This window comes from Ochotona princeps, chromosome 11 (genome assembly GCF_030435755.1).
Source record: "Ochotona princeps isolate mOchPri1 chromosome 11, mOchPri1.hap1, whole genome shotgun sequence".
Taxonomy (NCBI): Eukaryota; Metazoa; Chordata; class Mammalia; order Lagomorpha; family Ochotonidae; genus Ochotona; species Ochotona princeps.
Genome location: NC_080842.1, coordinates 31400208 through 31412334, shown reverse-complemented (window position 1 = coordinate 31412334; position 12127 = coordinate 31400208). Strand labels below are relative to the sequence as shown.

At 35.4% G+C, this 12127-nt stretch overlaps 1 protein-coding gene across 2 annotated transcripts in view; it reads right to left on the bottom strand.

The window, feature by feature from the left end:
- Positions 1–12127, bottom strand: part of GPM6A (glycoprotein M6A) — a 242002-nt gene that overhangs the window by 73010 nt on the left and 156865 nt on the right. The gene's annotated exons all lie outside the window — the stretch shown is intronic.

Here is a 12127-nt window from a genome sequence, read left to right as displayed (position 1 = left end):
TAGTGTTAGATCAGCAACCTTATTCCTGTATCTAGCACATAAAACAATGTCAGAGATTCAAACATCATAAATATTTGATGTTCTGTGTTTAGCATCCTTCAATCACTACTAATGAGAAAAAAGAGATAATTACCATATGAAACATGTGTCAATAAAAACTAAAATTAATGACCACTGATATTTTATGTATAATTTTATGAGAAAGCTAGTCAAAACAATTTTAAAGACACTAACATAGTCAAATTACTAAACTTCATAAATAAATAAAAGAAACATTTGCTTATTTTACCTCAGAGACATAAGCGTGAAATGGACTAAAGAAATTTGTCTTATACATGAAAATAGAGATCACATTTTAAAAGAAAGTCTGAGTAGCAGTTTTAAATGAAAATATAGAACATAAACTAAACTCCAGTAATTCCTAGTCCCCTCACTAATTGAGAAAATTAAATCTGACATTTAAATCCTAAGCCTTTATTATGACACAGCAGATACTTCTATCATCCTATTTAACTCAACAATCTCCTAAATGATCTAAATTTTAATGTTTTAACCTGGAGTCCACTGAGCATAAGATTTCCAGACATATTTTCTTCAAATTTTATTTTCACTGTTAATGTGTGACTCAAATAAAACTGCATGTTCTTTTGCTGTCTCCAGTGATTGAAGAATCATGCAATGCTTTCTGCATCAAGTATCATTCCCAGATTTTAAATATTTTATCACAAAGTTTTCCTTTAGCAATTATACTCCAACATATATCAAAATATTTGGTGGATCAAAACTTTGTAAAGACAACTCCTCAGTGTTTCTCAATTTTCTTATTCAATCCAGAAGTAATCTCTATGCAGTTTAACATGTATACTCTGCTAGAGGAATTGTATAATGGAGACTAACATACTAAGGAGTGAAGATACGTAGCAGTATGCATCTCTGCTCCAGAATAAAAGGTGGACTCAAAAACAAACAAAAAAGAAAAAGAAAAGAAAACCTGTTAAATATATCGTGAAATTAGTATGCTGGACCCTCTGCCATTGTCTATACCTATAAGGTCTGGATACACTTAAATAGCAGAAAGATGGGGTTGTAACTGTTTTTGACAGACTATACTACTGTAATAATATAGGGGAAATCAGTTGAGAGGGTGGAAAAGGTGAGAAAGGGAGAGAAAATCTGTGAGCCTATGGAACTGCATCAAGAAAAATGAAAAGTAAAAACAAACAAACATGCCATAATTTATAGAAAAAAACAGATTTACTTTAAAGTATCTGATACAGGACTGCATAATGAAAACAAATCTGTAGTAAAACTTATTTTATCTTGTTTACTGCATTTCCTGTTTATAAATTCGAGAAAATTAAGAAATCATATCAAAAACAGTCATTTTTTTCTCACCAGTAACATTTTCAAGAAAACAAATAATAAGCTTTAACAAATGAACATGGAGTACAAACAGCAAACATGATGAAAGCCTTAATATTGATAATCAGTCTTCCAATGTGATTATATTTATAAAATATCATTCTCACTATTAGGACTGCATAAATGTTGAGTGTTAGTTAAGACAAATTGACAGACAGTATCAATTAAACTACAGGTAGATAAATCATCAAATTACTGTAAAAAAATCTAAAAATAAGAAAAAAGTTCATTTTTACAGATCCTGAAAAACGTATCTTTTTCAAATTTACAAAATTAGAAAACTCTATTTTTGCAATTTTTTCTAGAGTTTCAACGATGTGAAAGTTCTTGTGTCTAGAAATAAATACAAGATAATATATGTAACTTGACGTCCTCTTCTAGAACACAACAGAGCATGAAAATCTCTATGTACCAACATACAGTTGAGCTTCAATGCCCCTGAGTTGGTCAGCTTTTTAATTTGGCTTCATAAAGTTTATGGCAACAAGTTTCCTATACAAAGATATACTAACATACAATAGGCAAACTGGTCTTCCATTTTTCCTAGCAAATTAAGCTGTAAAAAAAAATTACCAGAATGTATAATTTCTGACAGTAGGAACCTGGATTTGTTCTCAATGTCTAACATCCCAACATACAATTATATTAACATAATTAAGCTACAAAAACAATACTGTGCACAATGAAATAATGAATTCATTCAGTTGGTAAAAAATTACCAAGCAGCCATCAGACACCAAACTGTCAAGGTGTCAATGCTTCAGAGCCTCAGAACTCACTGGTACTGTCTGAGAAAAATATCCAATCATTTAACATCTGTAGACTAATGCATTTTTCATAAGTGGTTATCTACTATATCAAGATGGTTTCAGAGATGGTAGTGATTATTGTGACTTGATAAATAGAACCCAAACTGAAAGGTGTTAAAGAAATATAAGAGAAGGGGAAGTAACAGTTTCATTTATACTTACATAATTCTTCAAGGGAATCTGACAACAAAGATAACAGGATAAGATACAGAGAAATTGAATACATTTATAAGAAGGATCTTTTTCTGCACTTTAGAATACAGCTTTGCAAAAAAAAAAAAAAAGGTTCCAAAATTTAAAAATCATTTGTTCCTTCTTCAGTAAGCCTTCCAACCTTATCTTTGACAGGCTACCTGTCTTTGCAACTCAAAGAGACAACTCAGGTTACTTAGAGACAAAAGGTTTAAACAGATACTCTGAATGGCAATGGAAAACACTTAGAACAACCCAAATCTATTAATGAGAGTTATCACAGACATAAATCCTCAAGTTGATTCAAGGCTAAGTTGGTTGATTTTTGTTTTAGGTCATCCCACATCTTTTGATGTTTTATTATGATTACACCTCACTTCATGATAAATATGAGAAATTAGACTTAGCAAGAGCATAGTACTGTTCTCCTCACAAGTATATTAGTCTGGATTTTATCCATGATAAGCAAAATCTGCTAGGGAAATACTTTTCAGAAAAGAGGCTTACTCAGCTTACAGTTTTGCAGGCTCAAAATGCAGGCAGCCTAATGCTCTTTCTCGTGAGGGCCCCATATCAAATGGCAGGAGGCAAGAGATCACGTCATGTAACACGAAGCCAGCCTTGATCACACATACACCCTCTCCCGAGAACTAATTCAAGATTTCCACAAGAATTACCATAGCTCCTTTTGAGAGCACACCCCAACATAATTCTCCCATTTCTTATAGGTTTCACTGCGCCTCCCAATATTGTCACCTTAGGCCTCAAACTCCCAATGCTTAGCTTTAGGGAACAAACTGCATGGGAATCCTAGCAATAAAAAAGATTGCATCTGTTATAACATTACAAAAAAGAATTTATAGTAAAGCCATGATTTAGGTTTTTTTTGTCGCACTGAATTAACACATCTGCGTATTTTTTTAAAATTTCATAGTTCCAAAATGTTTTCCCAAGGACAGGCTAATAATGATCATTTTGCTAGACACAGTCATGTACAAATATGTAGGAGGTATCTGAGCAAATATGAGGAGGTAAGCAAACAGCATAACTTGGAGAACAGTTCTTATTCTTTACATAGCTTCATGTTATAGAACTCTAGGGTATTTTATAAGCATGTATGAGAAAGACAGAGGTTCTTAAAAAACATCCAAATCACTTGGATTAAATTCAAGTTCATATTCTAAATTAAATCTAAAATTCAAACACAAGAGGTCAAACTTATCAACATTATATAAAAAGGATAAAATTTCTTCATGAGAACTGAAAATTGTAGAGAATGCCTCTAAAACTGGAGTTCCAGAAACAGTGAATTATTCAGTTTCTACACAAACATGAGCATAAAGTAACACATGATAAATAGATTGACAGACAAAGATAATCTTTCTGCATGGGCTAAAACACAGAGAGGGAAAAAAATAATTTGGAAATAAGAAACATTCTTCCAGGTGTTTTTGGAATATAAATAGTAGTCACAGAAGATCAAAAGACATCATGCCTGCTCTAGCATGACACAATTAAAGTTGTAGCCTAGAAGCTAAAGTCTTTTCCTTATACGTGCCAGGATCCCAAATGGTCACTGGTTCTAATCCCAGTGGCCCCACTTCCCATCCAATTCTCTGCTTGTGGCCTGGGAAAGCAGTCAAGGATGGCCCGGGGCAATGGGACCCTGCACCCATGTGGGAGACCCAGAAGAAGCTCCTGGCTGCTGGTTTCAGTTTGGCTGAGCTCTGGCCATTACGGCCTCTTGGGAAGTGGATCAGTGGACAGAAGATCTTCCTCTCTGTCTTTCTTTTTTGTATATTTGACTACCCAAGGAAAATAAAATAAATCTTAAAAAAATAAAAGTTAACAATTGTTGAAAACTCAGTTTATACCCAGTCTTATATTGAGTTCCTTTTGCTTATTATTTCACTTAATTCTCATAAAAAAATTCTGAGGGTAATGATTTTTTGTAAAGATTTATTTATTTTTATTGCAAAGTCAGATATACAGAGAGGAGAGACAGAGAGGAAGATCTTCCATCCGCTGATTCACTTCCCAAGTGACTGCAACGGCTAGGAGCCAGGAGCTTCTTCTGTGTCTCCCACACAGGTGCAGGGTCCCAAGGCTTTGGGCCAACCTAGATTGCTTTCCCAGGCCACAAGCAGGGAGCTGGATGGGAAGTGGGGCTACCAGGATTAGAACTGGTGCCCATATGGGAATCCCAGAATGTTCAAGGTGAGGACTTAGGTGCTAGGCCACCACACTGGCCTGAGTAGTGATATTTTTATCCCTATATTTACTGAGCAAGAAAATCCTCTCTATTGGAGAAGCAATGTCATGTTACCAAAGCCAACAGTTAAGACCTATATTATGAAAGAAACTTGGATTGCCTATTTTGAGATACTGTTATAGTCACTGCTAGAACATACAACAGAATCTCAATAGGTACTTTTGAGCAAAATATTTGATGTTCCTATATTAACAGTGGATTTCTAGCAAAATGGAACAGGTCCTACCAGTGCTTCTGGCAGATATTGATTCACAAAAGCCAAGTACTTTAAATAGTTTATGTCTAATTTTCCACATTTGATTAGCTAAGTAACAGATTTCAAGCATTAGAATAATTTAACTTGAAATTTTAAAATTTGAAAATGATAACAAAATATTTATCATGAAAAATGTGTTTGGGAGATATCATTCTCCTTCCTTGTAAAAAATTACATACCCAAATTATGAAATCTATAACTTTATTTCTAGTCTATGAACATGATGAATTGTGTAAATTATTTTGTATCTGTAAAGTAATAAGCTTCAGTATTTGTAGGATTTATATGCTTCAATGCACATTGAGTTCCCTTAATGTGATTTGCATATCTTCATTTATCTTAAGCTCACCTAGTACCTAATATGCATTTTATGACAGTTTGCTGAGGATTCTAGACGTCACTAAAAATGAGGAATTTTTACAAATGTAGCAAACCAGAAGCATCTCCACAGTTAGATTTAATAACATACCAAGAGCTCACACAACACCTGCTTGCACTATTGTTATTAACTCATTCACTACTTTTTCATTCAACAGTTAAAGTAACATTAATATTCACTATGTCAACTATTGAAGTTAAAGTAATACATTAGATACATTTAGTGCCAATATGAAACTCTAATTAATCTTTGCTATCTTGATCACAGACTATACTATAAAATCAATATGGGTATTACTAACATAAGAAGGATTTAAATGTTTAAATTTGAGTATATATGCTTTGAAAGAGAAATTTTTTCACTAATGATATTATAAAAGCCTGTTAGATTAAACCATATTATTAGAAGGGATTCCAGCAGGGATAAACAAAAAAGAACATATGAGCCTCCTTACAACTGGCCACAAATAAATATGCCTGTCTCAAGGGCATGTGCAATTTAATTGCTTTTTATATCCCAACAACCCCCAGGGTGAGACTTTTAGCCAAGTATTAACACCAGAAATAAGAAACACTGTAAATAGTTGATGCCAATCTGCAGACACAGACAATAGATTGATTTGTGGTTGCCCAGGACTGAAAGAGTAGGCGTGGGGAATACATAGTGATAACCGCTAATGGACAGGCTTCTTTTTAAGGAGATAAAAACGACCAAAATTAGATTTCAGTAATGATTTCATAAAGCTATCTATATACCAAAACCTACTGACTTGTAATTTTAAGGAAGTAAATAGAGTATGTAAATCCCATTTTAAAACATAAAAGGTTGCTGTCAGAATTTTTATATAAATACTCCATTGTCTTTCAAAACACATGAGACATTTTTTGAATGTTATAGTTACTTCCATTTCCAAAAAAGATACAAAAACAACAGTTTGATTTAAAAGAAAGTCATCATTCTTCCTTGAATAAATATTAATTGATACCTGAAATCAATTTCCTCCCAGGGATTTCCACCAACTATTTTCTCTTTTAAATGAATGCTATTTTAAAAAAATATTTTATTCTAACACACTAAATTTTGAGATTTCTGATTTCAGCACAAACTCTCAAAAACCAAGGAAAATTTGTGTCGTTTCCCAGCTAATATTGTGTGTAATTCTCTAACGTTTTCAATATGACCTCACTAAATGTAGTTTATCATGAATTAAAATGCAATGATGCAGAATAACTTCAGAGTACATAATAACAAGCTTTTTACAGTGTGAAAAAGGACATTCCATTTGTTCCAATGACAAATTTTAATTAATAACTTTGATTTATTATAATATTATACCCTCTATTATCACATGACAGATGAAAATAATGTACACCACATTTTTTTCTTTGTTCTGCAATGGAAATATTTCAGTCTTTTTTTTTTAATCCTAAGCTATTGCTGATATTAACAAAATATAATCAACATTCTTGGAAACTGAGTGCTTTCAGACCTTTCTAATTTTTTCACGTAGTCTTATGGAATATGATTTATGAATGCAATTTTAGTCAATAAACAACAGGCCCAAATAAAATATTTTGTACTTGTTTCAAAGACACACAAGCATAAAACACACTATTTTAATGATTTTAAAGAGTACAATTTAGTAGTGAGTAGTGCACTCACAGTTTTGTACCTATCACAACTGTCAACTTCCAGAATGCTCTTATCAAGCAAAAGGAAACTCTACACCTAGTAGACAGTGATTGCATTTCATGCTGCTGCACAGTACAGCTCAGTGGCCCATCTGCCTCTGCCTGTATCGATGTGCTATTCTGGACAAGTCACATGAACGAAATCTTGCAACATGCATACTTTTATGCCAGTTTTCTTACACTTTGCATAATGATCCTGGGATTTATCCATGATGTAGGATACACTGGTACTTCATTTTATAGCTAAATATTCCATTGTATGATAAAGCATATTTTGATTAATTTATAAATTAATGAATACTTGGGTGGTTTTACATTTGGGTTGTTTTGTAAACTTTGGCTATTTTAACAACACATTTTGCTTATTTTGATAGGAAATATAAATGTCAGGCAGTGTGCTGCTTTTTCAAATGCAGATTAGTAATACAGGAATGGGGTAATTCCTGACATAACATTTGAAGCACCTGCATCCACATGAGATTGCCTTGATTCAAGACCTTGCTCCATTTCTGCTTTCAATTCCTGTTCATGTGCACCCTCGAAGGCAACAAGTTAAGGTTCCAAGTACTGAGGTCCCTGCCAGCCACATGCACTAAGACCTACTTAGTGTGGTCTGGTTTTAATGTGGTTCATCTCTGGATCCTGCAATCATTGCAACAAACCAAATGGATGAGAGATCTCTCTCTCTGTTTCTTTGTCTCTCTGCCTTTTAAGAAAATGACTGAAGTGATCTCTTAAGAACTTAATAAACCATACATATGCATCTCCTTGCCATAAAACATATTCTGTTGCTTCTAAAATGAAATCTCAGTGTTACTTTTAGTCTCCATGTGAACTGGTATTTGATGACTTGCTTTTTAAACTTACCTCTTAAATGGCAACAGCACTGACTTTTTTGAGTATATTTTGCACCACATTGTTCTAGAATGCTTTCAAATGCTGACTTACTCCCTATGGTCACCTTAACAACTTCATACTCATTGTGCAAATATTCACTAAATATACAAGGTTCTCCAAACTACCTTCCAACTACCCAAAGTTATTGTGATCAAAAGTTCTTCCTTTGAAATGAAGTGAATATGTTCCTGGAATTTAATGTAATTTATTTATTACATTTTTATTAATTTACTACATATAATTTATTTATACATTTTTAAAGAGTTGTTTAAGAGAGAGGAAAAAATGGAGATACAGATATATCTTCCACTTTATGGCTCACGCTCCCAAGGCTCAAAAAAGCTAGGGCTAGTCAAGTTCAACGGCTTCTTAGGTATACCCTCTCTGGTCTGAAGACAGAGCCAGCAGAGTATCATCCCAGTCAATTGAAAGCTCCAACATACCATCAGCAAAAATTTACATCATTATGGAATTAATTGACATAGTAATGAGTAACCAATATGTTAAAAGTAAATGCGAGTTCCCAGCCACCTTCTGTGACCACCTCACCTATACTTCAATTTAGTTTATACACAACATATAACATTCAAAACATAACATGTTATACATAACATCATATCATCTTAAATTAAGGCAAACATGTGGTATTTAACCTTTTGTGATTGGCTCATTTCCCTTAGCATTATGGTTTCCAGTTTGGCCCATTTGGCCACAAAGAACTGCATTTTGACTGGACAATAAGATGTTGGACTCTATGTTTGGTATACGCTTGCAATGGGGGAATCTCAACTGAACTTGAGCTGTGGTTATGCAACAAGGTGGAGGAATCCACCATGGTGGGAGGGTTTGGGGAGGGGTGGGGAGAACCCAAGTATCTATGTAACTGTGTCACATAATACAATGTAATTAATGAAGTTAAATAATAAATAATTAAAAAAAATAGCTAGGGCTAAACCAACCCAAAGCTGGGAGCCCAGAACACCATTCAAATCTTCCACATGAAAGACAGGGACTCTAATATTAAGGCTATCATCTGCTAGTTTTTTTCAGATGCATTAGCAGAAGATGGATTCAGAGTAGCTGGAATTGATCCTCATCCAATATGAAATCCAAGTGCCCCAAATAATAGCTTAAATTGCTGCCTAACTATACCACCCATAACACACATATGTTGGCTGCTTATTTAATACTCTAAATTCACAGTAGTCATTTTATTATTATTAATTACATTGCATTATGTGACACAGTTTTATAGGTACTGGGATTTCCCCTACCCCTCCCCAAACCATCCCCCTATGGTGGATTCCTCCACCTTGCTGCATTGCCACAGTTCAAGTTCAGTTGAGATTCTTTCATTGCAAGCATATTCCAAGCACAGAGTCCAACATCTTATTGTCCAGATAAGTTCAACGGCTCCTTGGCGAGACCATCTCTGGTCTGAAGGTTGAGCCATTAGAGTGTCATCCCGATCAATTAAAAGTCTCAACATAACATTGCAACAGTTTGTAACGTTATGGAATTAATTGACATAGTATTGAGTAACCAATATGTTAAAAACAAAATCCAAGTTCTTAGCCACATTCTGTGACTTCTTCATTGACATTTCAATTTTAGTTTATATACAACCGGGTTCTATACACCTTAAAATAGCTACAGATTTCTATTCAGCTGTCTAGTGTCTATTTTCATTGTAGTGTTTAGCTTTTTATAGCGTTAAAGCATAATTTTGCTGAACCTGGCTTTTTTTCGGGAAGTCTAGACTGGCTTATAACTCTAACAAGACATATGTCAACAGTTTAGGTGCAGAACAGTTTTAAGGAAGGGTGTGCAGAGAAATCTTCAATGCCCTAGTGAGGAGTTACTAATCTTTGTTTCTCACCCAGTAAGGTAAAAGTGAATCCATGCTCACCATTTCCTGTCTGATTCTAGGCTTTCCTTGTTGTTCTCTATCTATTCTAGATTGTTTGGTTGGTTGGTTATTTGTCTGTTTTGAGGGGTTTCCGGAGCGATCCTGAAGGTCATTGCCAGAGAGGGTGTGGACCCAAAGTTGGAACCAAGCGAGGACCAGAAAGAGCTCCCCTCCCTAGTCCCAAAGGAAGTTTACTGTTCTGTTTCTGGGGACTGCTCAGGGCTCTTGGCTGTTGTTCTGATGCTCTTGGATCCTACGAGGGAGGATTTGGACTTCTTCCATCCCATGTGATAGATTCAAGCGGGAGTGGATGACCTCAGAGTTCTTGGCCTCTGAAGGCTCTCCAATTCCCCGTGGTCTCCTTGGTAGCTGGGATGTAGTCCTTGGTGCTCGTATTGATAGTCCTTGGTGAGGATCTGGGAGTCTTCAGGGTTGGGATACAAACCTCCTCCTGTCTCCCTGCTCCGCTCTGGGGTCCCCCCAGCTCTTTGCATATGACCTCCTCTTAAGAGGTTGTCAGGATCGCTCTTGATTCCCCCTATATGTTTTTGTAGTTTATTATCTAATGCTGAATCGAGTCTGTTGTCTATGAGTTACCAGTTATGATCCTGGTAGGTTGTATTTCACGTCTACCTCACACATTCTAGGGAGATGGAAGATTTCTCTGCTCTCCCGCTCCATTACGGAATAACATAGGGTATTAAAAGTATATGCCACAGTAGTCTTTAAACTCATAAAATATTTTCACAGTGGCAAACAAATAATTCTCTTAAGATAAATGGGTATGTGTTCAATGTTATTGGTCTTTCATATAGTTTCATTTAATTTAAAAAATTTAGGGCCAACATGATGGCTCAGCTGGCTAATCTGTCTGCAAGAGCCAGCATCCCATATGGGTACCGGCTCATGTTCCAGCTGCTCCACTTCCTGTCCAGTTCCCTGTCTGAGGCCTGGGAAAGCAGTGGAAGGTGGCATAAAACCTTGGAACCCTGCAACCATGTGGGAGACCTGAAGGGGACCCCTGGCTTTGGATCAGCTCAGCTCCGGCCATCGCAGCCATTTGGGAAGTGAACCAGCACATGGGAGATCTTTCACTCTGTCTCTTTTTCTCTATCTAAAACTTCCTTTCCATTAACAATAAATAAATCTTTAACTTACAAAGACTAGACCCTGGCACATTAGCCTAGTGGCTAACGTCCTTGCCTTGCACACGTGGGGACCCTACATGGGCATCCATTTGTTCCCTGCCTGCTTCACTTCCCTTTCAACTCCCTGCTTGTAGCCTGGGAAAGCAGCAGAGGATGCCTACAGCCCCGGGATACTGAACCTGCATGGGAGACCTGGAAGAAGCTCCTGGTTCCTAATCATCCCAGCTCCAGACATTGAAGCCATTTAGAAGGTGAACGAACAGATGGATAATTCTCTCTGTTTCCCTTCTCTATGTAAATGTGACTTTCCAATCAGAAATTTTTAAAAGACTACTTTAAAATTTTCAGTGCTAGAAATTGAGACTAGTTCTTCTATTCGCTTTATTTTATCCCTTAAATATGTTAGATGAGGAAACAAAATTTGCCAAGGTAACTGAGTTTGAAGAACAGCTGGTCAAATTTATTTAGCATGACAACACTTAATAAAACAAGCCTCCACCCAGGGGGGAAATATTTGTAAGGTCATCCGTCTGAATTATATAAGTGATTTCAATCAAAGAAATTTTGATTTATAATAATTCATTGAGTTCCAGCCACTAGCTTTGATTTCCCTTTTTCTTTTGTTTTTTTTTATTCCAATTCAGTTTGTTCTTGATTCCTTTATTATATCAATTTGCCAACTAAATAGATTTAGATTGATCCAATAAATCTATGATTGACATCATTTCATGTTATTTGGTGGTCTGTTAGTATATCCAGCATATCAGTTACTCCACTCACCCTGTACGTCTGAGTTTTCCTCTGTAATCGTAACTTTTTCAGCAGTTAATGAGCCAATCCAGTTGGATTTTTGCCATTTCTTTTAGGGCACAAAAAGAATATGCAATAATTGCTACTCTTGCCCTTCTTCTTCTTCTTTTATCTAATTAATGCTTTTAATACCATTTCTTGAAATAAAATCTATCAGAAGTGTTTAAATATTCAGCAGGCACACCAGTTTTCCTGAAGACACATACTATTCTTTTAAGATAAGTTAAGGGAATTTATAGAAAATATCACAAGCTACAGATGGAACAGATTTTTGAAAGCCAAGATTCAAAATCTGCCCCTTTTTCTGGCAGAAAAAAAAGCCACATATGTTGTGGGGAGGTG